Genomic DNA, 27902 nt, shown 5'->3' on the forward strand with positions numbered 1-27902 from the left:
CAATGTACAAAATTCATTAAAGAAATAATTAAAATTAAACATTTGCATTTTCCTAGTAATTTAAATAAAATATATTTTATGAAAAAACAAATACCATTTGTCTAAAAAAAATATTAATTTTGTTTTAAAGCTGTTTTCAAACAAAAATTTTTTTATAAACATATTTTTTTTTTTATTTTATAAAAACAAGATTTGTCCCAATTAGTTTATGCATTACTAAATCTTGCATTAACTAACTGATCATTCTTGTGTACTTATTTCACAGATTCTACTTATTCAACTGCCCAACTAATAAGTAATAATGTCATAAATATATAAATAGTGAATTGACAACTTGCGCAAAAAATTCTTAATAAGAATCAACCTCGTTACTACCACGAATTCCAAACATATTTAATATATTAATATTCAAATTTTCAAAGAAAATCAAACTTTCTGTCACGTTTATCATCCGTTTTATAGATCGTATTTTATTTTAATGCCTAATACTACAAAACCATTAATACGGAAAGAAAAATCTTAAATCGAATTACCGTTATATCAACCGTATGATCCATTCGATTTTAACCAGGTCTTTAAGTCACGACAAAATGAATCAAAATTAAAAATATCATTGATATACGCAAGTAAATTATATAAGGAAATTTATCAATGTTTTCATTTTTATAATCTTTTAAAGTGATATTTAAATCAGATGAGAGAATTGATATCATCTTCCACATGTTGTCTTACAATACAATTTGAATATGAGTAATGTCATAATCTAAGAATAAATACATAATATAAATCAAGATTTATTTTAACCAATATATTTGATGAGACTTTATTTTACTCATCTTTACTTCTTGTATTTGAATGCAATATTTTAAAATGGACTGTATATAAATGTCATATTGTATCTTACTCTAAACTATAAGCAAATCTTCGACATAAATCAAGTACTTGTATATTTTAACAGCTGTACATATGAAATATCACGTTTCTTCTAATAATCATGCGATAAACTGCCTAAGAGTGTAAACAGACAACAAATCATCATCAAATTAAATCACGAAATCATCACACTTACTTTCTTAAGTGTCTTTCACTAAATTCGCTTTAAAACAGATTGTCATCCTTCGATACTTCAAAAGTGGAAATAAATCGAGGAAGATGATCATCATAACCACAGCGCACCACGCTATCAATAACAAAAACAAATCATCATCGGATCGGAAGTGTCTCCATCATTGCCTCCACGAACAGTCGCCATCTTTGATACAACTAGCGGCTCCCTCCAAAAAAAAAAAAAATAATAAAATAATAATAATAATAATAAATATTAACGACAGTAAAAGTGATTTAAAGTTTATTATTAATACTTTAGAGATGTTTATAAATATTTTTAAAATATATTATGCGTAGGTTTATGCGATATTATATACGCGAATTGCTATTGGTCGAGTCTGGCTATGAGTCAGCTCGTAAAGGGAAGCACGTTCTCCGTAATCGGGTGCGGGTGAACGTCTTTGTTGTTTCTTTATCGGTAGAGGGAGGGACGCATCCAGCACCCGGTGCGTCAGCCAGGTGTGACAGGTGAGTGTTCTCAACCCGATTTTTCTAACATCTAACAAGGTGTCAGCGCTCGGGTATCATTCGCCGCTTCGTGTAAACACGCCCGGTTTGTTTTGAATACAATAACTCGACTCGAAATCCATTTATCCTTTAAAAAAAATGTGTTCTGATTAATACGATCGGATAATGTTTATCTTTTTTTTTATATATATACCTTTGTTGGTACGGTGTACAAGCGACGATTCCGGTTACGTATACCGCTTTATTCCGTTAAAGTTAACTTTTGTGGGGGGGGTCACTCCACAGAGAAACGTGTACGTTTCGAAATGTTATTGTTCTTTCGGGAATGTTCTTGGATAATTTTTTTTATTATTATTATTTTTGTGAAATTTTTAAAAGAGTTTCGTGTAGTGTAGTAAACGTTTCGGGATCGAGTCCTTTTGTATAAGCTACGCTTATGTCTTGCGCTTACGGCATTACATACAGTAAACGATATAACATTGTCCATTTGGAAAGATTTGAATCAACGCCATCGATTTTCTCCGTCCTATGTCTTGCAAACAGCAGAGACTGGAGCCAAGCACTTAAATGGCCATTATGGTAGGCCAGGGACTGTTTCCCTTGGTGGGGTAGCTTTACTGCACTGGCAATCCGCTTTCCCTGAAAGCTCACCTTCTGAACGGAGGGGAAGACAGGAAGATAAACTACCACCTGTACACCGTCGAGTAACAGACAGACGGCATTCGAATTGAATTTTAAGAAATATTCTACGCCTAACTTAACTATTTATAATAAAACATAATTATGTCCACTAGCTGTTACGATGATGGCAATTTGCAAATATTCTCTCGATTTAACTTTTGGTAAAGTTTAAAAACTTTTAAAATGCCCGTTAATGTTATTGTTTTTGTATACGTTCGTTCCATTGCGTGTGTGTCATTTGATTAATTTATTACTATATTAGTTAAAGAAAGTCGACTTTGTTTATTGTTATAGATCGAACTGTTTAGACTTTTGTTGTAGCCGTAATTTAGACAGAAGTCGTTCGTTATCCACTCGTCGACTCGGCCAAATTCGAAAAATGTTGCATCACCTGCCAATCGTATTGCTAGCCAATAGAAATCGGCCTTGAACCGTGCGTTACGACACGCGGAAGTTGTCAAAATGATCTTTCTACCTGTTTCATGTTTCTTTTTATTGAGAAACAAGGTTTGGTCGAACGACCAGAATTAAGTTACGACAATATTGAACCACCTGTTAGGATTGTATTTGTCGTCTCAGCACTTTAACGTATCTGCTATGTCTGGTTTGTTACAATTTTCGATGTTTGAACTGTTGTCTGCTAGGATATAGAATTACAATTTGTACTTCTATTCCATGTCGCTCTTCAAGTATTCTTGGTGCAAGGTCTGAAAATCAACAGGTTGTTCGTTCTCGTCCTTGAATTATCAATCGAAACGTTTTCGATTTTTAATAGAATTTTATTGATTTTACATTTTTTCGTTTTTGTTGCGTATTTTCCTGCGGTAATTCGTAACCGAAAGCGCTTCCATATCGTAAACTAAACAAAGTTAGGTTTGGATTAATAAAAGAAAAAAGAAGTTTTTACTTCTTTTCTGGTTCTTTTCGTTAACTTGAGTTGACAGACAGACCGCGATCAAGAACTGAAAAACGACATTTCCGTCTATTGTTCGATCAAACGTTAGAAAGTCCCGTTTCTTCTGCCACGTGCCAGCAAACAATAGATTTCTGATCCCCTAGCAGACTTTGGCATCTGGAGGGATGATCAATCCCTCTCAAATCCCTCCCTTCACCAAAGAACAGTGAATAAGGGAAATCTATTCTTACCAAGAGGGTAGACTATATGTCATTCGAGCAACAGTTTTAATATAAATCCACTTCCATTTTCAGTTATGGAAACTTATTAAAAGCTTTAAACTATCTGCCGGTTAAATGTCAACTGCGGTTAATTAAGATTCCGTGCATTTTAAGAAAAGAAAAAAATTGCGGATTGTTTCGACCAATGCTAATTTAATGTTTGTGTTTTAACGAAGAATGCGATTTTAAAAAAAGCAAAGAAATAAAAGAGAGAAGGTTTTTAACGTTATCTAGTCGCGTTTTTATGAGTGTAAGTCAAACAAGTTGCCTCTTCCCATCCCCTACCATCTGGGATCAGACGACAAGCGACAGCAAATCCTACCAACCTCGTGACATATTGGGAGGAGGGTCAGGAGGAAAAGAAGGAGCTGGTGGAGGTGTCCCTCATGCTCCGTGCATGAGTCAATCAGTTTATGGTCCTATAAGTAGCAGGAAGGCCTTTGTCTCCGTGCCTTACTCCTCTAGCTGAAATATTGCCCTGCTCCGTCCGCTGCTGACTCACTACTAGCTTGAGTAGGGCATCTTCAGAGGGTCGTCCCGTGACTCAGACAGTAGACAAAGGAAACTAGAAAGAGGCCCCTGCAGGTAGGCCTGACTGCTCGACACCCTCAGGCGTGTCGTCGCCCGATTGCTTTGCGTGCGTCACGTGACCGAATCGCACGCATTGCCGTCGCATCTGGCAAACGAAAAACCAATTTCCTGTCCTAACGGTCGCCGATTGCAAGTGCCAGGTTATGGCTCCTTGGAAATGGCCGGATTCAAGCCCGCATCTTGCCTACAAGAAACGCAATTAATTCCCTGTTAATAATACTGTTAGGGTAGATGGTTGCTTAGTCCAGTTGGCTGTCACCGCTCGCTGACGGTTTTAACAGGAGCGGGCAAATTGCGAACTATTCGGACGGAGCAGCAAAATTTATCTCATAAATAATTACCCTTGGAAATCAATTATCATGCAGGAACGTCGTTGCAACCATTTCTCTCCCCCTTTCCCTCGTCCCCTCCACAACGACGACCACTACAATGACAGCCAACGAAAATTCCTTATCGCCATAAACTAATGTTTGTTAAAGCAAGATATCTGTGGACGAGTATAAAGTTTCGTTTATATTGCTATTTTTTCTCTTCTTCTTGCTCCTCAATGCTTCTCTATGGTATTGTTCGTCTTGGTAATGAGGATTTGTCCTTATCGCCGCGACAAACTGAGGATGACGCCACAGCAGTTACTGAACTCTCAGTCGATGATCGTCACCCCTCTAAAACCCCCGTCTTTTTTTTTCTCTCTCTCTCTCTCTCTCTCTCTCTTCTTCTTCGGATGTCTTCTTAAAGAACATTAATTTCCAATAAAGATCGACTGTACATTAACCCCACGAATGTTTACCGAGCATCTAGCAAGGCAGATGGCGAAATTCTACTTAAGATCGTGATAAGGGACCCACTTAGAACCGGCATAGAAAAGTATTAACCACCTGCCTTTAACTTAATTGACTATGACGACACAGAAATTACGTTTTGAAAAAAGACGTGTGCTTCAAAAGTATTAGTAGCTTTCATTTCTTGGAAAAGTGTACATGCAGGCGACATAGCGTCGTCTAATTATGAAAATTGTTACATAATTAAAGCAGTATCTAGTAATTATTAACTTGCATACAGAAGTTTCGAATGAAAGACGAGAAATTATTTAAAAGTTCCATTGTCGACGGGCGAGTGTCTATTTTTTTTTTTTATACGTTTGAGTAGGAAATTTTCATTAAGCTGCTTAGTTAAACTATCTCGACTTCACTGGTTAGATTTTGTAGTTGACGTGTAGTTATGCTCGGCGCACAATCTATAATTCACTTTCTACAGAATCAATAATTAGTCAAGAATGACCAGCTATCCACGTCAGCTTAGCCCCCTGGAGGCACCAATCGCCTCAGCCGTGCCTTCCCCCTTCTCGTTCTAGCAATGGTTTGGACCTTCCGATCTACAATCTTATCAACTGCAGGGGCGAGTGGGGGACGAATTATTATTTGCCTAGGGGTTTCTCCCATATTTTATTTTGTCGCCGACGATGGGATAAACAATTTCTCCAAAAATATTCATTTTTTCTAACGGTATTGAAGGATCGGGCTGGATGGGCGAAAGAGATCTTCGACCCGACGACTCGACAAAAGACGGTGAAATGAGTATGAGTCATCTATTGGTGCGGAGGGAAGAGGGGTTCAAGAGTTAGTTTCTAGGTGTTCTATCTTAGTCATCGGCTCCCGCAGTGCGGCAGGTGTCTATGGAGTCTGACAAGCGGGGGACAGCCTTCTGATTTCTTTTCTGAGTCACAATCAACTGGTTCGTCTGTCTTGTAACAGTCGAATGGGATCATTTAAACGTAACAGTAAACCCTCCTCCTAATGTTGATGGCGTCCAAAGGTTGACAGCGTTGATCGAATATCTTTGCTGACATAACATAACGTTGACAATTCTATGGAAACTGAGCCGTTCAAAGAATGGCATTAACATGCGTACATAGGTTAACTTTGTCATAAAACGAATCGTGACGGATCTATTTCCTTAATTCTTGGAGTCGAACCCGTATGCAAAGATTTTAATCGGTAAGCGGAAATGAGTTAGGCTTTCGTATTTCGTTTCGTAACTGAATACACAACGTTGTTTTGATTGAGAGTTAAATCAGTTACTAGTAAGACGTCGGAAAGTCCACAACAGTTCCTGTAATTCTATCTTTTCTGCACCATAAGAAAGCCTCAAGGAGTAGACCCCTTACCGTGAGGTAATGTAAACATTGCGCAATTTTTACTTAAAGTTGGCTTTACCCTAGTTTCGTGCGTGAAGCTTCGTGTCGTGCTTTCGTCTTTACGAAGTTGACACAAAGTTGCGATCAATTGTTAAAGAACAAAACCATAATCGCCCATTATTAGAATGTAATCTAAGAACGAAACTATTTTGTAGAATCGCTCCATAGTTACTGACAGGAACAAACAACCTCAGAAACACAAACAACCCGATGAGCAAACACACTTAATGTCGGTCAGGATAGAGAGAGAGAGCGAGAGAGAGAGAGAGAGAGAGAGAGAGAACCTTTGCATGGCACCCATCTAGTCATCGCCAAGCTTACTCATTCATGGTGTCTCCCCGTTCTATTGATCGGCTCACAGAACCACAATTTCAGCCATTACGTACCTATTGTACAACGTTTGCACTGACAGAGTTCTCTCGCTATTACCGACAACCAATTGACGGGCTGGGACGGCCTCGGGCGCCCAGCGCAAGTTCTTTTTCCGAGCCCACCTGTTAAGAAGTTGGCACGAATTTTGCCGTCGCCGGCATTTTACAAAGTTTTCGAGTCCAGCTTCGGGGCTCAGTTTACCGAGCGCACATCGGTCAAGTGAAGCATAAATGCAGTTTTCCAGCCATTGCCCCTGAGTTACCGTCCACTGGTTGATGCAGATAATAACCGCACTGGCATTTTCCACCTGGCTAGACGGTCGCCCCGTCTTTTCGCATTTTCTTAAACGATCCGAGCTCCCGATAAGAAACCCGTTCGACTTGTATAATTCCTTAATGTAAACCATTAAATTCAATTAATTCCTGTTAATGTACTTCTAGCATTGAAGAGGAAAGGTAATCTATAATTACATGGCGTTAATTACTCGCACAGATGTAAATAACCACCCCGCACATTATGGTTTGTCGGAGATGTGGTCTGTAAGTGAAAGACACACTTAACTTCCCCCTTCGAAAAATAAGGTCAAAACCACAACAATTGCCGTCTTTAATGTGTTAAATTAAAGAGGGGACTTTTAAGAAAACAAAAATTTCCTTCCTTCGTCTAATTCTATTATTAAAAACGGGCTAAATGTTCCGCCAAAAATCTTACCAGTCGGACTTTGCACGCGACGATCATGTTATAAGTTTTGTCAATCGCCGATCAGTTAATAAAATTCTGTTTATTCTGTTGGTAACATTATATTTTCTGCATAACCAATATTCAAAACACGATCCGTTAACATGTTTTTTCTACCCCCCCCCCCATTTAAACTAACGTTATCAATGAACCAATTAGATAATTTTTATTATGATAATTGATGTATGACGTAACAACTATCAAATTCAAATTATGTACAAATTCTGATTCTTATTTCACTTCTGTCATTTTTACAGAGTGATTTCCAAGTTCCGAAATTTCCAAGCCACAGCAATTGTGAAAAGATCGGTAAGTCGCTTTAAGTTTCTTTTTTTTTTTCCTCTCTTCCGTTTCCATTTTTTTTTTCTTTTTCTTCTTTTAATGGAAACTAATACTCATTTTCTAATTACTGTTTTCGTCTGAAAAAAAAAAAGAAAAAAGGGGGAAAAAATACATAGAAAAATCCAACTGCACATCTTTTGTTAGGATTCCGTGTCTTCCCCACTCTTCTCCGGATAAACTTTGCTTTATTGCTTAAAGGAGATTTTTGATTCTAATTACTTTAATGGAAAGAGTCAATTTTATTTTAGATACTAATAAATGTATCATGTTAAAAAATATACACAAGAAAATTGATGAAAATAAACTGTCGTGTATAAAATTTCTTACGTTAAAAAGTATATTACTCGACTATCCCTAATTAAAGGATCTATTCGGTTTTCGGATCGGAAAATTGGATTTTTTTGTTTTTTGTTTTTTCTTCTTTTTTTTAAGCCAAAAAAAAGAAAAAAAAATCTGCATATATTTGCAAAGATTTATAAACCTTAAATAGACATTTAGCACTTGATAAATTATCGGGTTAGAATCAACTTTTTTCAATACGAATTTAATTACAGTAGACCCCCCCTATAACACTGTAGATAATTCCGTGTTATATGAATTCCATGTTGTACGAGTCACTTAGATTTTACAAATACGTGAGCCGTTCACAGCCCGGCACACGTATTTGTAAAATCTAAGTGACTCGTACAACATGGAATTCATATAACACGGAATTATCTACAGTGTTATAGGGGAGTCTACTGGTATAAACATTTTTTTTAATTACGTTTAAGTATAGAAAAATTGAATTTTTAAGTTCCGAATCCGTTCTTTATTTTATTAAACTGTACGAATTTAGATTTAAAATCTATTTAAATCGCTATTTACATAGATAATAGGATCGAGTATCGAAAGCAGAAAGTTTAAAAATGATTATTATTTTCACTTGTCACTCTTACGTTTATTATTAACGAAGCTTATTTTATGAGCAATCATTGTACTGTATAACAATAATATATATAAAATAAATGCCTTGGAAAATAGAATTATGAGTGTTTATCTAACAATAACAATTTCTAATCAGTATCTAGTTAGGATATAACGTATCTTTTCGTTAATTATCTTGGGCGTATCGAAGTGGACCCCCCCCCCTTAATTAAGGGTTTTGTATCCGAAGTATATAAATCGACAGGTTTAAAAATTTCAAAAAGTTTGTGGGGGTGGGGGATGGTCTCATCCTAATTAAATCGTGTTTGTTTTCGTTTATGAACGTATCACCTTTCATTACGATAGCAGTTTAGTGCGATATTTGTTTGTCGAAATCTGATAGAAGCATTAAAATACACGTTCATAAAACGACACGTCCCTCACTTCACGCAACGAGTTCCACAGCCAGTCACGTGACCGAAAAGAGGGATAACGATTAATATAGATCAGTGTAACGGCTGACGTCACTTCGGGGTTTTTATAACAACGTAAACATTCTGTTTTAAACCCCCGGTCAAATTAAATTACTACGGAGTAAATAAAATAAGAAACGATTGCCGTTTAATGCGATTTCCAGGTTATTTTTTTTTCTTTTCCTCCTACCTTTATATATATATATATATATATATATAAATATTTTAATAGAGAAAAAAATAGGACGGTAATATTCCCACTTGGGGGCCTCGTTAAGTGTCCACGTGGAGTGTGTGGAGAAGGGAAGATTCGAAAATAAATCGCGTATGACTTGCCGTTAAAAGGTATACGAGGAGAATAAAAAGGAAAGGTTGTTACTTTTTCCCCTTAAATCGCCGTCAATAAATCCTGTGGGGGGAGAGGTGATCATAATTAAAAGGCGATTGCCGTCCAATTAGGCCTAGTTGTTGCTGCTGCTGCGGCTTTGCATCGATTCGTAGTTTCGTCGGCAGCGACTCTTTTATCTGTCAACTCATCGTCTGCTTTTTTTCTCTCTCTTCAGCTTTTCTCTCCTGTTTACGGCGCCTAATTCTTTTAGACGGCAGTAAACGACCTTCCGTTAAGCCGACGATTAACTGAGCTGAGATTTGTGATCTCTATTAAGATGTTTAAAGAGACACAGGTCTTTAGAGATGACATCCCACCATGTGCCTTCTACCTACCTCCATTACTTTTTCCTCGCTTATTTTTTTTTTTTAAGTAAGAGGGTGTAATCGATGCGAAAGTTTTTTTTTTTTTTTATTTTTACTTTCATCCTTTTTGGGGGGGTATTCCCTCGTTTTATCGACTTTAATGGATGTTTCGGTTGTAGATAATTATGAGGTTTACCTGTCAAAAGGGTAAAACTTTTGGAATTCAATCTCGGCGGCGGATTATATAACAATTGTTTTTTTTTTCTTGCAACTTACACTTGTTATCCCGTTAATAAAGAAAATTAGCGACTTTTATAGCGTTTTTTTTTCGTCTTCATTTAGATTTGTAGATTGCCTCGCAAGATAAATTCGCGCGAAGATCTCTCGTATGAAGAAAGAATAATTATTTCCACAGCAGAATAATAACGCGCGGTTCGTTGTATAAATGCTTTATTATCTTAAGGCAAAAAACTTCTTTGGAACTTTCTTTCTTTACGAATAAAAGTTGCAATTATTTTAAAGTTTTATGTACTTAGAACTTGTAAAAATCTATAAATCGAAAGAATGGAAGCGAGAGAGAGAGAGTCTGGGTGAAGAAGCTAAAATAATTTAATGATCATTAACAATATAAAAAGCGTTAGTAAACTTTAGGCATTATCAGTCTTCAATTCTACTAGTAAAATATCTCAAATAAATTACAAGTCGACCCCCTCTATAACACTGTTGATTATTCCGTTTTATATGAATTCCATGTTGTACGAGTCACTTAGATTTTACAAATACGTGAGCCGTTCACAGCCCGGCACACGTATTTGTAAAATCTAAGTGACTCGTACAACATGGAATTCATATAAAACGGAATAATCAACAGTGTTATAGGGGGGTCGACTTGTATCGAGTTTTATACATCTTAATAAAGTTTTAAGAGATTTCATTTGTGAAATAAATGTATGAATTAATGATGATTGTTAACGAGAAAAATGGCAGTCAACATCCGCGTTCCGTAAAACGATACGACTTCGAATTGTATTTAACCCTTGTGGATAAAATGCCATCCACAGTTTTATATTATCACACGGGGGATAGGATAATAATTATTAAAGATCAAAATATTTTAATACGATAGCATCCTTAAATATAAATCGCGGTTTAAAGGATTGCATAAGAGAAATAAGCCCTTTTAAACAATATTTAAACAGTAATTTTCCAATAAAACTTCTAGCTCTTCAAACTTGCATTTGTAAGCAGAACTTGAATCGTTAGGGATGATCAAACTTTTAACACGTCATCATGTCCATAAACACTCGATTCCGCCCGGATGGTCGGCCTAAAGTTATTTTAAACCGAGCATAACCTATTAATGGTTTAAATTTTAATTCGGCCTATTGATTCGTTGAAGAATTTTTACTTTTCGGTGCGCGTATATATATATATATATATATATATTCAATCATTATGTTTGGATAATTGCAAGATTTACTGAACCCGATTGTCCTATGGGCAAGATCAACGACGGCTTCGAAATCGATTCCATGGATTAAGTAAGCCAAATCTTTGATGGTTTTTATTCAATTCTACCAGCGGCATCATATACCGTAAGTATGCCTCTGTATACTTTCCACACATATCAAATACCACGCAATCAACGCCATCCAATCACGCACTTGGCCGATCACGATTGTTTTGCCGTCCATTAAGCGGATTGAAGATTGTTTGCATGTCCCTCCGACTGGCGACCACGTGACTGGGGGACAGACACAATCTTAAGCCTCGCGTGGAAGTCAGTAGCTGCACGAAAGGACCCTATTTTACTTTTCTCCAATCTTTTTTTTTTTATTAACTCCTTCCCCCCCTCCGTTACGATTTCTACGAATCACACAATGAGGTCAATGGCCCGTAAGCAATCTGTAACGGGATATTATGTATGCAGATATAGTTATCGGGTTTGTAAATGAATCCTATACTTGTTGCTTATTGATTGAAAATTGTATAAAAATGCGTTATGCGATCGTTCGGAGGTATATTGGCTTTTCTGACATTGATACGCCTTTCATGCATCTAAAACGAGATACTCGATAACCAGAAAATACAAGCGATATTTAACTTTCCAGAAATTCTCTTAATATTTGCCACCTTTCATTAGCTATAATTTCATTTTAATTAACTATGTTAAATAAATGTGTCTTTCGAATGGCATTTTAAAAGAAGTTCGTCCCGTAAACACCCGCAGACACCACAAAGAACTCGAAAGTTAATAAAATAAACAATACATTTCGTTATCTGTTTTCTCATTTAGCGATTTTTCCTTCCACATTTTAACCGCTTTACTTAATTTAAATAGGCTACGTCCATTGCTAACCGATTTTAAGCGTTATTTTCTTTACTCGTAGCCAAGAAAAGAGGAGCGATCGACTCTTTATAGGCCAAAAACCAATGGTTTTCAAAGGAAAAATAAAGTTTGTTCGGAACAAAAGTGGAATATGAAATCATCACCTTAGCGCACAAAGAGTCCAATAGACGTGGCCAATACAACTGTGCGTGTGTATTCAATGACTATCTTTAGATAGAAGCTGACGGTTTAGGTATGGCGTGCTGTGTAAACACATTATGTAGAGTCATGGTATTGACCAGTTGCTCTGACTCTATGTAATGCTTTAGGGGAAGGACGACAGGGGCGCTGCAAACAGGAAGGATATTTAAATACTGCCATCCTGCTAGAAATATATGCATTTGATCTCCCTTTATCCTGTTTGTATTTGGAAATAGGCAAAAGGCTAACTCCACGGACAATCACTTAAACTCATAAAATATATTTTTAACGCTCTTTAATAGCGCCCTACGTTTTGATATTATTAGTTTAAAGAGTGTATATGGAATCTATAGACTAGAGTCGCCATTTTTAATCCGCTTTAAGAGTTATTTTCGATACGTTCAAACATCTTTATAAAGTGTTGTTGAACGAGTCTTTGAAGAACTTTGCACAATTCTCTCGGATTATATTCGTAATTTTAAATTCTTTCTGACGTCTTTGTTTATTATGCTACTAAACTTTTATAAAACTTCTAATTGCTAAATACCAGTCGACCCCCCTATAACACTGTTGATTATTCCGTTTTATATGAATTCCATGTTGTACGAGTCACTTAGATTTTACAAATACGTGAGCCGGGCACAGAACGGCACACGTATTTGTAAAATCTAAGTGACTCGTACAACATGGAATTCATATAAAACGGAATAATCAACAGTGTTATAGGGGGTGTATTGACAATTGTTAGATTCGCTATTCTCTTTTTTGTGTGTGTGTGTGTAACGTAATGTTGAAAAGCATTTACAAAAGCCGGAAAAATTGTTTCTGGGTTTTTTTATACAAAATTTAAGCGAAAACAAAAGCCTTTGACGTTATAAAATCGTCAAAAAGTTTAGAAATTGTTAGTCGCATTTTGAAAATGGAGCATCATTTTATTCTTTGTCAGTTCCTAAACAGAGATGCTTTAATTGCTGTTTGGGAATAGATAAGACAAAACAACTCTACTTTTTTTTTTTTTTAATGCGGTTTCGTAATGAAATCGTATACGAAAGCCAGCAAAATGAAAGTAAATTCATCTTTGTTAGAGTAGGTTTATAAAAAGAAAAAAAAAATCCGCCATATTTCGGTATAGGCTTGTTAGTAAAAGCGTGAGTTCGCGTAATTTGCTTAAATGCGAACAAGCTGAGCAAATAGGAAGCTTAAATAGTTCATTGGAGATTAATAGGATGAAGTTAAATTAAAGCTGTATGTTCTTTTATGTTGAAAATGAAGTTTATTCACAAAAGAATTATTCTATTGGCTGATTAGTATACTGTATATATATATTTTTTTATAAGAGTAATGAGAGAAGCCCCGAGGAAAATCGTATTGTTGTAAGTAGATTTTTCTCTGTTATAATCGCCATAAACTTAGATAGATTGGAGATGCGTGCCAGCGAATCGTCCAAAGACGTTTCTTGACCTAGTCCTATATAAATTAAATAATACAAAAGCCGTGCCATTTGACTCGAAACATACTTTCAACAGGTAGTAACCTCAACCGATTTTCCGATAAGGGATTCCACCGTCACGTGATCCGGAACATCACGTGGTCGTCAACGAAGGGGGAAGAACAAAGACAGAAGTAAAACTACTTAGTGACTCGGCGCACGACTCAAGGATTCATTTTACAGTCACGTCAGATAATAATTAATTCTGTGGTTAATTGCTAATCAATCCACTATCACCATAGCAACGAAACAGGCACAACAGTGAATTCATGCTTCAGTTACAATGCTGTGGATAACTGGGAAAACTTGGCGAACCGACTAGAAACGGGCTAAACTTATTCCACTTACTCTTGCTCTAAAAGTAATAATAATAATAATAATAATAATAAACAATAAGAGTGTTAAATGTATTAAAGAAACGTTTAGTGTAAATCGAATCATTTATGAAATTTTTCAAAAAAAAATTAATTTCGGATGCTGAGTTGAATTTCTTCGTTTAAAATGGCGATAGAATAACCTTATATTATAATACCAATTAGCTAGAATTTTCAGTAAAAAGTAGCCTTCCGGGTTACTCGAAATCGTTCCATATTGATTGATTTCATCGGTTTGCATCACCGTGTTCTATTATGACCTATGTCACGGTCTCTATATTCAATCTCCATCGAATACTTGACAAAAATAATTCTCCATTTTTTTGAAGAAGTTCAAAACTACCAAAGTTAGGAGCAATTTGAAAAAAAATCAGCAGCTAAAGTTTATAATATATATATAAGACTCTATAAGGAAATATGTAAGCTTATGATGATGAAATGGGTTCACTCTAATACCACAAAAGGCAATTCAACTCAATAGTTTAAAGAGTTAAAGACGAGTGTTTGGCGAAAGAATGAATGCACGAAGTAAACTGACATATGGCTCTAATTTTGTCGAATATTAAGATGCATAAACATTCTTAAGAACAAACACTAGACCAAATATTTTATTCTCGTTAAATAGACTAATAACTACACTATAAATCATATTAACAAAAGTTTTTCCTATATGTTTCTTGATGATAAACTTATAAAAAGTCTTCTTCTTCTTCTTCTTCTTCTTCTTCTTCTTCTTTGTCTACTTTACTTTTTAGGTAATTTCTTAGCAATTTCTACAAATTTACATTAATACAAAAAGTTGAAAAATCTCTTTTAAAAAATAAATAAATAATAATAATAATAATAATAATAATAATAATCGTTTAAAACATTTTATAAAGGTTTATCACCGAAGAAAAACTCTATACAGTATCCTTTCTAAACGAAAATATGCGAGAAGTACACTATTATATTTCTCCTAAATCTTGATAATTTGGAGGGAAAAGCAATTTCATTCACGTCGCTTGTCAAAATGAAGCATCACTAACATTACGGAGTGTTCGGATATTATATATATATATATATATAAAAGAAAAAAAAAAGAAGAAGCAGAGTAACGTAAATTGAATGTTTATCTGCTTTTTACAAGTATGGCGAGAGAGCGGCTTTTTATTATTTGACAAGTGCCGAATTTTCCAGTTCCGTGCGCGGAAACGACTCGGAAAACCGGTAGTGGGTGGAAACGTAAAGATATTCCCGTGTGTCTACTAAACTTATTTCGTTGATTGATTTTTAAAGAGAGTACTTTTTTGGTTCTCCTCTCTCTCTCTCTCTCTCTCTTTTTTTTACTGCTACTTGTTCCCCCGCTTCCATTCCAGAACAGGTGACAGCAGGGAATACTAAATTATCTTAACAATGACTAATCTATCTTACTTGAAATGAAACAGATCGCTGTTAAAGCGCCTATTTTTCTCTATTGTAAGCATATCAAGAATCATTCTCCAAATGCTGATTGAGTCAAGATGGTGGCGGAATAGTAATGCATGTATTATGTAGACTACTTGCAAGCGAGGATTATATTGTCTAGATTCTTAGCTTTTGTATATTACTATTCGATAGAAAATTGTTATTTCAAGTTAGATGCTTATGAGTCTTCGAGAGGTGCTAAAAAAAAAAAAAAAGTAATTCTCTTGGATAATTTAGCTCTTTACCGAGTGCTTTTACCTGATTTTTAAATTTAAGTCGTACGAATTGGCTTGGTTTTTTTTTTTCTTTAGAAATGAGCCATTAAATGTAACATAATTACTGTTTTAACTATTATTTTAACCTATAAAAGAATCATTTTGTGTAAAACTTTTTGAGTTTCTGAGGTTTAAAAGAATAGATTTCCATTTATTTATTGTTAAAAATGTCATTTTTCTATGTCCGGTTGAGATTATTCTCTGATTGTTTTGCATAATTTTTGAATTTAAATCATTAGAATTGATGAAATTGCTAGAATTTGGTAATATCATATAACATCAGTGCTATTTAGACTATTTACTATCGGTCATTTCGAGTTGTTTTGCTGCAGAATCATCAGTATGTAGTTATATCGAATGCTATTTCGGCTATTATCTTACTAATAGTTTAATCTATATTTACCTGAAGTTTCGAACTTCACTCTTATGAATTTAAAGAAAGAATTGAAATTATAAACCTGAAATTTTTATTAATTAACAATATAAATTTTATGATTAACGAGTGATTTATGAAGTTTAATTTTAAATTTAAATCGTACGAGCTATTAAAAATGAAGCGAATCGTTGTTAAGAGACGTAACCTAAATAGCGTGTTTTATGTGTTATCAGCTAATTCTAAATATTTTCGTTAAAATATGTTTAAAATCGAAAGTAAAATGATATTTAGGTTACATATTTCATAATAATATTTAATATTTTAACTGGAAGGCAAATTTAAAACATTAATACTTTAATTTGCAAATTGAAAAGATTACAAGTCGACCCCCCCTATAACACTGTCGATTTTTCCGTTTTATATGAATTCCATGTTGTACGAGTCACTTAGATTTTACAAATACGTGTGCCGGGCTGTGAACGGCTCGTGTATTTGTAAAATCTAAGTGACTCGTACAACATGGAATTCATATAAAACGGAAAAATCAACAGTGTTATACGGGGGTCGACTGGTACTTTTTTTTTAATGGGGAATTTCTCACATTTCTATTCCAATTTTGTCAATCTCTTATCATTCGAAGATATTGCATAAGCATTTATAAATCAATTCAATAATCAAATTAATTGTGGCACTACCATATTTTGCCCTAAATATATGCAAAATCCCCAAAGGAAGCCAACTGCTTCGAGGTCTTTGCCATGAGAATATCGCTTTGAAATCCAGCTTTCGGGAGCTTAGACACTTAGAATATGGTGTGAGTTCGTGTACACAACGTATGTAAATGAGGTCCATAAACGTTACAGTTTGTCGTACAAATAGTTAAACAGCAACTGTCAAACCCATGCGACGTCCATCCAATGCCACAAACCAGATCGACATTGACTGCAGGCAAAATTATGCTTGTTGTGTCGAAATTCCGAATAGAATAGTGAAAACTCTTGTTCTATCGAAAGACCAAAAGATTCCTAACAACTCTCTTTACCGATCCAAACATATATTATAACTCCATTTATAATAATAGTTCGAAACGTTCTCCATTTCTCTCCAAAACGTTCCAAATCTATTCAGCGATTACTTCGTATAAGTTTTGTTATACAAAATTGAAGATTTTTTAACGATTTATCAATAAAATTAGCGTGTTATTCGTCAATCGAATACGTTAATTACACATTTTCAGAAAAATTTATTACAATTACAGACGTTCTATCAAAGAAAAACACACGTAAAACACTTGTTTACGCAGTAAATTACGAAAGGAAAAAGTTGAGAAAACGGTAAAACGTCGTTATTAAATTACTAATTCGATATATTTGCGTGTAATCTTATCAAAGTTATAAAAGAATTAATAAAAGAAAAAAAAAACAATGTAATAATCTTTAAAAAATGATCTTGGTTACTATCAATCAACTAAGTAAGTTTAGTAGACCCAAAGGAATAAGAATCATCGGTTACATCAGTCATATTGGATTATTTCTTCACGGGCAATCTCCATATCAGCAATTTTTACAAGTTTGTATTGATAGCAGATCAATAATCATAATCCTAATTAAATTCATATATTATTCAACTACCATAGGTTTTTTTTTTTTTTCTCTCTCCCCCCCTTTCTCCTCTTTTAATTGTGTCAAGCTTTAATCTATTCCTTTTTATTTAAAATATAAAAAAAAAGTCCAGATTTTTTATTTTATCTTACAGAAAACATAGACTTTACGGTATATAACCCTATATATTTAAATATAAATTATGCATACACACACCTCTATTTTATATTCTACTGTACAGTACCTTTTTAAGCATATTTATGGTATTAAATGACGATACTTCATTTTTATTCTTTCAAATATTTAGCTTTTCTAGGAATTTTGTTAAAGTTTCTTTCTTAGAAAAATTATATTAGAAAGAAGGAAAAAATATATATATAAAATTAGAATGTATTCTAGTGTAGGAATATGTAAAAAAATCTACTTTTTATGCATTAATTTTGATGGTAAAACATCTTATTAATCCGTCATTAACTATAGATTCAAAAATATCATTCGTCGTATTAGTTTTTCCTTCCCCCCTCCCTCTCCTTCCTATTATTATTAACTCTGTTTTATTTTAATATATATTTCTTTTTTTTTATGCTGGAAATTTTCCTCGAAGCGATCGTGATCACGAACTCAATAAACCAAGAAATGTTAGCTTCTTTCTACGTTATCAAAAATTTGTATTCCACTTCATTATATCACTTTAATCGACATTATATTAAGAATAGAGTTGGCGTGCTATCATAATATTATTATGTTTCGCGTGATGCATATATACCTATTTGCAAACAAAATAGGTTCGGATAGGGCCTCATATTCTATATAACGTATTAGGGTCGATACGAATAGTTATAGACCTAATTTGGGTTAAGTTTCGTCACCGAATGCTATTTTTTTATAACGTTTCTATCACGTCTCTGGACGATGTTTAATACGAATTCTTTTTTTTAAATTGTATGAATAGAAGAGTGTTGTTTGTTCTCTTTTCTTTTTTAGATAATTTAGATGGTTTTCTAGTACTTATTTGGGCGAAGTTTTAATACCAGTTGACGAAGTTAGACCCGTGGCACACGTTTATCTGTTCTCCACCTGCCCGTACATCTTCATACAAATGGCGCTTGTTTGTACACGGGGTCAATAACTCCACATCAAACAAAAGAACTGCTCTGTAAATGTTGATGTTACCTGTCACCTATAAACGTTTTGCATTTTAATATTTTAAGAATTGCTCAATTATCCAATTTAATCCCGTACAAGATCCCAGTATCGGTAGATATCACGATACTGCCACGTTTTCTAAGCAATTTACCGTGAAACGAGGGGAAGTCAGTTTATTCAGCAGGCAACCATCTGTTATGAATCAACAGTTATTCTAAGAACACGCAAAGTGGTAGGAACTTGCGTTTTTCTCAGAATTCCTACGGAAAGTAAAGGTAGAAACTCGTATAATGCGCACCACCTGGATTGTTAGACGAAAGCGTAGAGACTTTTTTTTTTTTTTATCATCTAACTGTATGCGGGAAAAATACTATAATTCTTCCATAAACGCTTAAGTGGCTTCCTCTCTTTTGGATCGAAGCGCATAAATTATCCTTTTAAATAAATTTAAAAAAAAAAAAACAAATTTATTATTTTTTTAAATACTTTTCTGGCAATTGATAAAATGACATCCCCCTTTTCTAAAAGAATTAGATATTTGTAAAAACCGGAGCCGGTTTTGGAATCAGATGAGGCGGAACTTTTAGTAAAAATGGTGGTGGTCCTATGGGCGGTACGAGTAGAAATGCACTCTGTACCTCGTTTAATGGTCTGCGCATTTTCCTGAACTTTACCAACTAGGACAGGATGTGAGTCGGTTACACAGCTGGTTGGGAAGTTCGTAGAAAACAGGGCTTTTTCTATAACTGGATGGTGGCGAGTACCAATAGGGGGGAGGTGTATTTTTCGTGAAAAGAAAAAGTTCACTGTTCTCTAGCTTTATTGCGTGTGCGATGCGAAGGACTGCTAAGGCTTAGCATTGTCCTTCATCTATGTCGCAGTCGCTTGCGTGTGCTGTTTACACAATTAGATGTGTTTTTTTTTTTCTTTCTTTTTACTTCTGTAAATTCTATACGTGTATATTCTATATATATAAGTTATATATGGCCGTATCGAATTCTTTTCCTGTAAATTCAACGGCTACTTAGTCTGAATATTGTTTAAAGGCAATTTTTGCGAATGGTTTGCCTGTTAGAAATTTGTGTTTTCGATTTAATGAAGCTGACGTTAATTAACATATTTGGTCAGTTAGAAATATCGATTATGTTGCCTGTCAATTGGCTCATGGGTCTATATTCAAAATAATTATACGATGATAGTTAGACTAATAGATGTAGGGAGGTTTAAGTAAACCGGTGGATTGAAAAGCATTACATGTCGTTTTATAACAATGGGCTTATAATGTTGTCGGATGCGCTAATTTTATGATAGATAATTTCCAGTTTCGCAGAGCTTCTTGGCCTTTTTATGTATGTCTTTGGTTGCCAAAACTGATAAGGATGCAGTTGGTAGGTGAGTTAGAGAGATTTTAAGCGTGACTCGAGCTGTAAAACGGAATTTATAATTATTTTAGAGAAGGGTTAAGTTATTAAAATGGAGGAGAAAATTTTGTAACAGATGCAACTCTCCGCCGGTTTAGCAAGAAGTAATTTATTGCATAAGCCCATTGGCGCGGATGCAATCTTGATCTGGTAATTCCGACCAACTGTTAAACACCTGACGAAGATGAAGCAAACATTTTGGTAGAAAATTCCATTTAGAACGCAAACTAGCAAGAGAAAGATTCGAATCCCACTTAATCTGAGATCCGGTTGCTAATATTGACTCAAGTCAACAAATCCAATTTTCGTCCGACGATTAATTAGTTAAGAAGGGGTCGAAAACGAAAATATTGTTAGCGATTAGGGGCAGGTTTATGACACTTTTTCGCGCCGTTTTTCTCCCATCGACAATTGAATTCTTTCATCTTAACTGATTGATTCACAGCCTCAATTAAGCGGCTGCGTTGGAAGCGAATTAATTTCCTCTTTCTCTCTCTCTCACTCGGTGTAGTCCTCCGTACATTATTGATTGCTCCGCTCTGAACCGCTTGTGACAAGGGGAGTGTTGTTAGGACAATGATACGACATTATTACCGGCGTTGCACGCTCAGCCGACAATATTCAAACATCCCTCCGGGTCATTTTTTAACCACCAGGAAATTGTGGGTGATTTACTCACTTTTAAACCTCCCGTCTCTCAGGTTGCTTCTGCTAATTTCGCACAATGAAGACGGACGTTTAGCGCCGCTTGCCCTTTTTCCACCTATTTTAACCTCTTTTCTTTCTCTCCTACGGCAAAAATCCCTTCGGGGGAACTTTCCCTGTTGATTTACTCGCCTTAACCTTTCGACTCTTCCATCATGCCGTGCGAATGGGTTAATTATCATTAATGAAACCGGTTTAAATATTCACTCTTCCGATCTGTACGAAATTTCCTTCTTTTCACAATGTAATAAGATTTAACTTTCGCTTGATGAATATAAACTAAAATGAAACTTACGTCACTTAAATTCGCTCCTAGGAAATGTCTCAGACCAGCACTTTAAACTTTAATCCTTCAGATTGTTGGTAAACAAACGTCTTTTAATTACTAATCTATATGAGTTATTAGCGATTAAATAATTTAACCATTGAGATTTTGCACTCCAATAAATATAATAAGGCCTATCGGTGTAAAACGAATATTTTTCCTTACCCCGTCTCTAATTAAAATTAAGTATTTTTTAATTAATAATGTATAAATCATCGTGCATAATCATTAACCATTATCGTGGTAAAAACAGCCCGAGTCGGGTTACGTCTTTTGGGAAATGATGTATGGACATTCCTTGGCTGATGTCCTGCATCTATTTCGTCACATTCATTTCATAATGAACGACTGTAATTAACAGGCATTCGCGACTCCCTTCCCTTATTGAGCAATAAGGGTTGCCGAGTCCAATGGGCAGACGTGTTCTCCGAAGATAAAGGCAAGATCTCGCTACTCGAGTAACAATTATTAGCTCAAGAACACTCGCTAAACAATTAACTAATTAAAAAGCATTGAAAGAGCGAGAAAAGAAGGAAAATAAGAGATTTTTCCATCTGTCTGTAACGGTCGCAGCAGGTGAAAGTGTTTACAAGGAGGAAAGAGTTCTATTGTTGCGATTTCTGGGGTTGTTTTGGGTTCTTTGAGTTAGCGGTCGGAGCCGTACAGTCAAAGCAACGTTGACAATCCATCTCCGCCGCTTGTTTTCAGGTCCCTATTGTGTCCCTATCGGTAATGTCATTTGGCGCAACAAAACTAAGTCCTGTTGTCGGTTCATATTTAGCGTACGTCCCGTTAATAGGTTGTAGATGCATCTCCATCCTTAATACGCTGTCAGAAAGGGGAGGCAAACAACTATAGAACGAGTCGTGATTGCTAAACTTTAGTACCTAATTATAAACGAATGCTGAAATGGTCGTCTCACTGTTATTAGTGTTTTCATTTAGTGTGACGTACGAAAATTGTAATTATTGGAAATGGACTGAATAATAACAGTGGTGGTTAGACCCGGGACTGTTTCATTTGTCATCGAGCAACACATCAAAGCAGTAATGACAATCGGACGATTCAATTGAAAGAGAATCGTTCCTTAAGATGACTCTTGCTGATGGAAATACTCGTTTTGACTGACGTTTATCGTCGTTTCTATACAACTTGTACATTTTGCGCATTTCATCCAAAGAGATCGTTTAATGCTAAATTCGTTCCACTTCCGTTACCAAGCCGCAAAATTACACAACTTCTACTCTCTTTTTTAATCCAAATCCCGTTAATTACTGCTAAACTGTAAGGGATAAATTAAGATAAACCGATAGGGCACTCTTTTAAGAGATCGTACCATACATACAACTAACCCAATCAATACCAAATAACTCGAACCAAACCATTTCATTTTCAAAACTTTTATACCAGCAAATTCATTCAAACTTTATATCAAATTAATTAGAAAAATCTTGTATAAAACCGCAACGTTTATACAAAAGTATAACTTCGAATCAATTAATATTAATCAAATCATTTAAACTTAAATTAGATTTTTTCTATATTAATTGATTTATGTGCTTAATTTCTACTTTAAAAGTTAATTTTAATAAGTTTAAAGTAGATTATTTATCGTTAGATCTCGTACAAAAGTTAGAAATTTCTTTAAATCAGTTATTTCGTAGCTCTAAATTATAGAGAAATTATAAAGAATAAGTGAAATTTATTTATATTTTTAAAAAAAAAAGAAATAATAAAAATCGAGTCTTGACGAAAACAATTTTAAGCTTCTCTAATGAATCTTAAAATTATTGTCGATAGACTGTAATTTAATTAATGACAAAATTTATTTAGCTTTCATTAGATAAAGTTTTCCTTTCTAGTCAAGTCGACAAGAATATTTAGAATCAAATTGGAATATTTTGAGTCGAAAAATCAACTTTATTTTATCGAAATTTGAACTCGGCACCCGGTCGAACAATCCTATGAATTGTTCAAAGAGTAGAAAAGTGAATCCGAAAGGAAATCCTCGTTTAAAACTGATAGTTACGATTTAAACCCGATAAAGATCCTCGAGCCATAAGTTGACGTTCGGTAGTAAGAGACTCTTCAACCAAATGCCGGGGGTACCTAAAGGGATATTTTGGCTAAGACGATTAAGATATTGTAAAAGGCTGAAGTCGCTAGCAGTAGACGGAGTGAGAAAGAGAGAGAGAGAGACCTCTTACAACGTACAGTAGCAAGAGAAAGCGCCGAGAGAGAGAGAGACCCTTTTAAGAGGGTTCAACGACTGTTTGGTCCCAACGTAGAAACTTTATAATGATGTTTAATGTTAGAAAAGTGGAATTTAAGACTATCTGATAATGAAATGCCATCTAGTGAATGAAACTATTAATAATTTAATTATATTAAGAAAGAGGAAAGTTGATTTTAGTTTTAAGAAGTCGAACGGAATTGATTGAAGGTGTGGTAAAAACTTTAAAACGTCGGCTTGTGTTTGTTTAAGTAATCTGAGATTAACACGTCCCTTTTAAGACACGGTGTCAACAATCTATACTCGATGCTTAACGTATCGACTCCTTTATTAAAGTTTGTCATTATGGAACAATTCGAGTAGAAAATTGATTCCTCTTCGCCTTTTTGGACGATGCCGAACGAATAGTTTTGCATTATCTTCCTATAATTTTATTTTATATTATTTTTACAATCTAGAAAATCAAATATTTACATACGTATTTAATTTTAAAAGTTTTAAAGCTTCTATTTTAATTAAATAAGAGTAAATGAAATCGTTTGGTTAAGAAGTTTCTTTTTTTGTTTTTGTTTGCTTGCTTACGTCAACGATTTTTGAACGTATTTTGAATACTTTAAGACGTTTTAATTAGCGCAATTGCAAATTTCCTGTAGTTATTATTTGTGCAAGTCGTACTGGACGGTGTTTCTTTTTCTTTTCGGGTGTGTGTGTTTGCTTACCGTTGGTGGAGTTGGACCCGGGTTCAAAGGTCATTCGATACGACTGTTTGTTTGGGTAAATTCGCATCGGCAGTGTCGGATTTGCTAAGAGATATCAGAGACGAGAGCAAGCTGGACGTCCGTCTATACGATAATACAGAAATCTCTACTAATTGTGCTAATGAGAGATTTGCATGTTATTCGCATGATGTAGCTGCTAGTTCGATGCCGCTTCACAACACGCCATACGATATTACTGAATATTACATTGATTACGAGAATAAAGTTAAAATATTATTTTACTTAATAAAAATCACGCTGATACTTTTAATACATTTCTCTCTTTTATAGAGAGAGTTTTAAAGTCTACCGAGATAGCCTTTACAGCAGTATCCGAATTCAAACATGGCTACTACTGTGTTGGATAACTAACGTTACCCAAACCCTACTTAACTCAAAGAGGAGAGACACAAACAGCGATAAATCACATGCAGCTAGGCAGACTTTCCAAACATAGAGAACTTGAGTTGTTTGCTTGATTGAACACGTCAGCCATCATGTTAGTAATTTGAAACCCTGGACGGTGTTGTAACGACAGTGCATAGCTGGACGAGGTTATTAAGATAGTTAAGCGTTAGTTCCATACAAGCTCACGACCTTATAGGAGAAACAGCGATATTGCATACTTTAATGGAGCCTATGGGATTTACTACTATTTTTCCCATTAATTTACGATAACTGCTTTATAAATTTATATTTCATTTTTCATTACGTTATTAGATTTTACTTGTTTCTTTTTATTTAATTTAATTTTTTTTTTCTTCTTCTTCTTCTTTATTTTTAAATAAATTTACATCTGTATTAATTAATTAAATCCTTAATGTTTTAAGTGAATTTTTTTTAATGAAGATTGAGCCGTTTTATTTACTAAATCACGGCCTAATTTTGAACTAATTTAATATATTTAAATGTTTATAAGAGCGCCTTCTTAGAAGTATTTACAAAGTGGAGGAAAATTTTGATAAATACCAAGCTTATTTATTATTAAAATGAACTGTTGTTTTACCTAGATAATTCTTGAAATAACTTCCTATTATCCAGCAGAATTCTTCCACTCGAAAAATTAAGATAAACATTAAACAGCGCGAATAACTCTTTAAGCCAACTCGAAAAATTACGGCATCATTTCCGTAAAGAAATGTACAAAATTCACTTTTCTACCCTTCAGATTAAGAATTTCTGGACTTAAATCAACTTTAATAATCTTAAATTAATAAGAGAAGAAGGTATAATTTATTATTTTAAAGTATTTATTTATTTAGTCGCAGAATGGCACACACACGTTAATGGCAAATCAAATCTCTTTAACGTTGTTTTAATGGCGGCAAATACTAACAATAGACAGATATCGACGTAATATAAAGTAAGAAACGGTTGACAGAAGGGGGAGAGAAAAAAAAAAAAAAGGTGACTAAGATAATATTTCGGGGATCAATAGTTAACAATTTAGTCACAGACACGCATCCCTTGCGAGCCTATTGTGCCGGGTAAAGGTAAAGAGCTTGTAGAATAGCGTGACTCTTCTTCCGAATAAACACGTGGAGCATCGTAAATAGTATTCATTACAGCAATTACTTGCAATAAATCTTAGAGCGGCAATACAACTGGTATCTGCAGGACGAAGAAGCTGAGGCAAATCGATTCTCTCTCCACATGCAAGTCAAATTCAATAACCTAGCCTATATACATTCTTATAACTGATTCTCCCGTCATTATTTATTCATTTCGGACATCGTGAGCCAACCTCATTAAGCTCAATAGAAAGTCGATGGATCAATCGTTGGCTATCTTTGCGTGGTTCCACTGTTAAGAGAGTTTATTTACTTCTTTGATTGTGTCCCGTGGCGGTGATAGGTACCGAATGATACGGAATTATTCTGCCATAAACAACGACAGGTTTTGCTTGTAATTATTACGCGAATACACGACATAACTGGGTTTATTTCTTGACTTTTATTTCCAATCGATATTCGGGCTTTTATTAAAGATACTTTTTTTCTCTCTCTCTCTATCCTGTTGCACACTTTTTCGGCTCCTTAAAATTCATTTCGGATGATAAACAAACTTGATTTTTTTCCAAATTTTCCACCATTAAATGAGTTATTTTTCTCTCCCCCCTCTCTCTCTCTCTCTCTAATTGTCCCCCTTTTTTTTCAATACATTTTATAGCATTCTTGTTTTAATTTTTAATAGCAGTCCTTATGTCATGTGGCTCGTTCGATCGTGCCGAATAGTTTATAAAATATACAATAATTGCACTTCTACTTATTCATTTTTAATAGGATGAAGCAACATTTCAATATTTGCATAAATTAGTCTGATAGATTGCGCTTGCAAGTACACTTAATTATGCCATTTTTATGCCTTTTTTCCTCCCTTTTTCTTTGCATTAAAATCGCCACCGTTTATAAACTGATTTTACAAATGCTCAATGTTAAAGATTAAACACGATAAACAATGTTTCGTAGAAAAATTATGAAATGGAATTTTGAAATTTACAAACGAAATACATCAGTATTTTATTCTAAATTTAACTTAGACACAATGTATATAATTAATATTAAGTCAATCTACAAAATTGTTTCGAAAGAGATTCTCCTGTTAAATGTTTTAACCTTTCAAAATTCGATAATGTTCATATTAATAATAGCCCCTTGACGTTCGTAGATTTAATCATTATATTATTATTATTTCGTTCGACTGACCGAAACTATAAGGTAAACAAAACTACATAAATACAGATTTTAAAGGGAAGAAGTTTAAATATATAATAATAACTAAATTAATTAATTAAACACGTATAAAGGGGATTGACAAAGTCGTTAATAAGCAAATTTTAATGTCGTTCGTCCAAGCGCATGGCTTCTGTATCTCTAATAATGTTTAAATCCAAGCATTGCATTTGATATTGAAAGATGTGATCTTTAGTTAAGGGTCGTCCACATTCTAAAAACTATCGAGACTATTATTATACTAAGTTTATGTCTGTAGGTAAAGAAACAGCCTATAAAAGTGAAAATATATCAGGTAAAACGGTTGTATTACGTTCATCTTCGCCAAATTTGGCACGAATCTTCTTTGACGCCCTTAGAAAAAATACTGTGGTGGTTCCCGCCCGTAAAGTCTATCCCTGAAAAGGGTGCAACACAAGCAAACAGTGGCATTAGCTTCGAAAGAGAAACTGGTATCAAATACGCAGTAATAACTGTTATTTCTGAAAAGGTAGGATCTCGGCGAATAAGAAGAATTGAATTTTTATTCTATGTTTTCGATCATTAATTGGAGATGGTAAACAAGGGTATTTGTTACTTTAAACTATGCGTTACGTATTAAAAACATGTGGAAATTCGTATAAAGGAAGTGGTAATTATTAAAATGGAATGATTAAAAAGTTTTATGTTATTGAATTAGAATGGAAGAAAGAAAGAAATGATTATTTTAGAAAAAATTTCATTAAGTGTGCACGTTTGTTTTAAAGTGAG

General features: G+C 34.5%; 1 protein-coding gene across 5 annotated transcripts in view; it reads left to right on the forward strand.

Annotated features, from left to right (window-relative positions):
* Positions 1-1446: 1446 nt before the first annotated feature.
* The window catches only part of LOC111642184 (homeobox protein prospero-like), a 48439-nt gene continuing 21983 nt past the window's right edge, over positions 1447-27902 (forward strand). For 2 of the 5 annotated variants that reach the window (XM_023388478.1, XM_023388487.1), the window contains exons 1-2: positions 1447-1575; positions 7585-7636. The gene's annotated coding sequence lies outside the window, so the exon portion shown is untranslated. Of the gene's footprint in view, positions 1576-5803; positions 6194-7584; positions 7637-10610; positions 11337-27902 lie in introns of those variants that run through there. The other 3 variants (XM_023388479.1, XM_023388480.1, XM_023388482.1) reach the window with 3 other exon arrangements.

The sequence above is a fragment of the Centruroides sculpturatus genome, unplaced genomic scaffold, assembly GCF_000671375.1.
Source record: "Centruroides sculpturatus isolate CEXI.00-Female unplaced genomic scaffold, Cexi_2.0 scaffold1645, whole genome shotgun sequence".
NCBI classification, from domain to species: Eukaryota; Metazoa; Arthropoda; class Arachnida; order Scorpiones; family Buthidae; genus Centruroides; species Centruroides sculpturatus.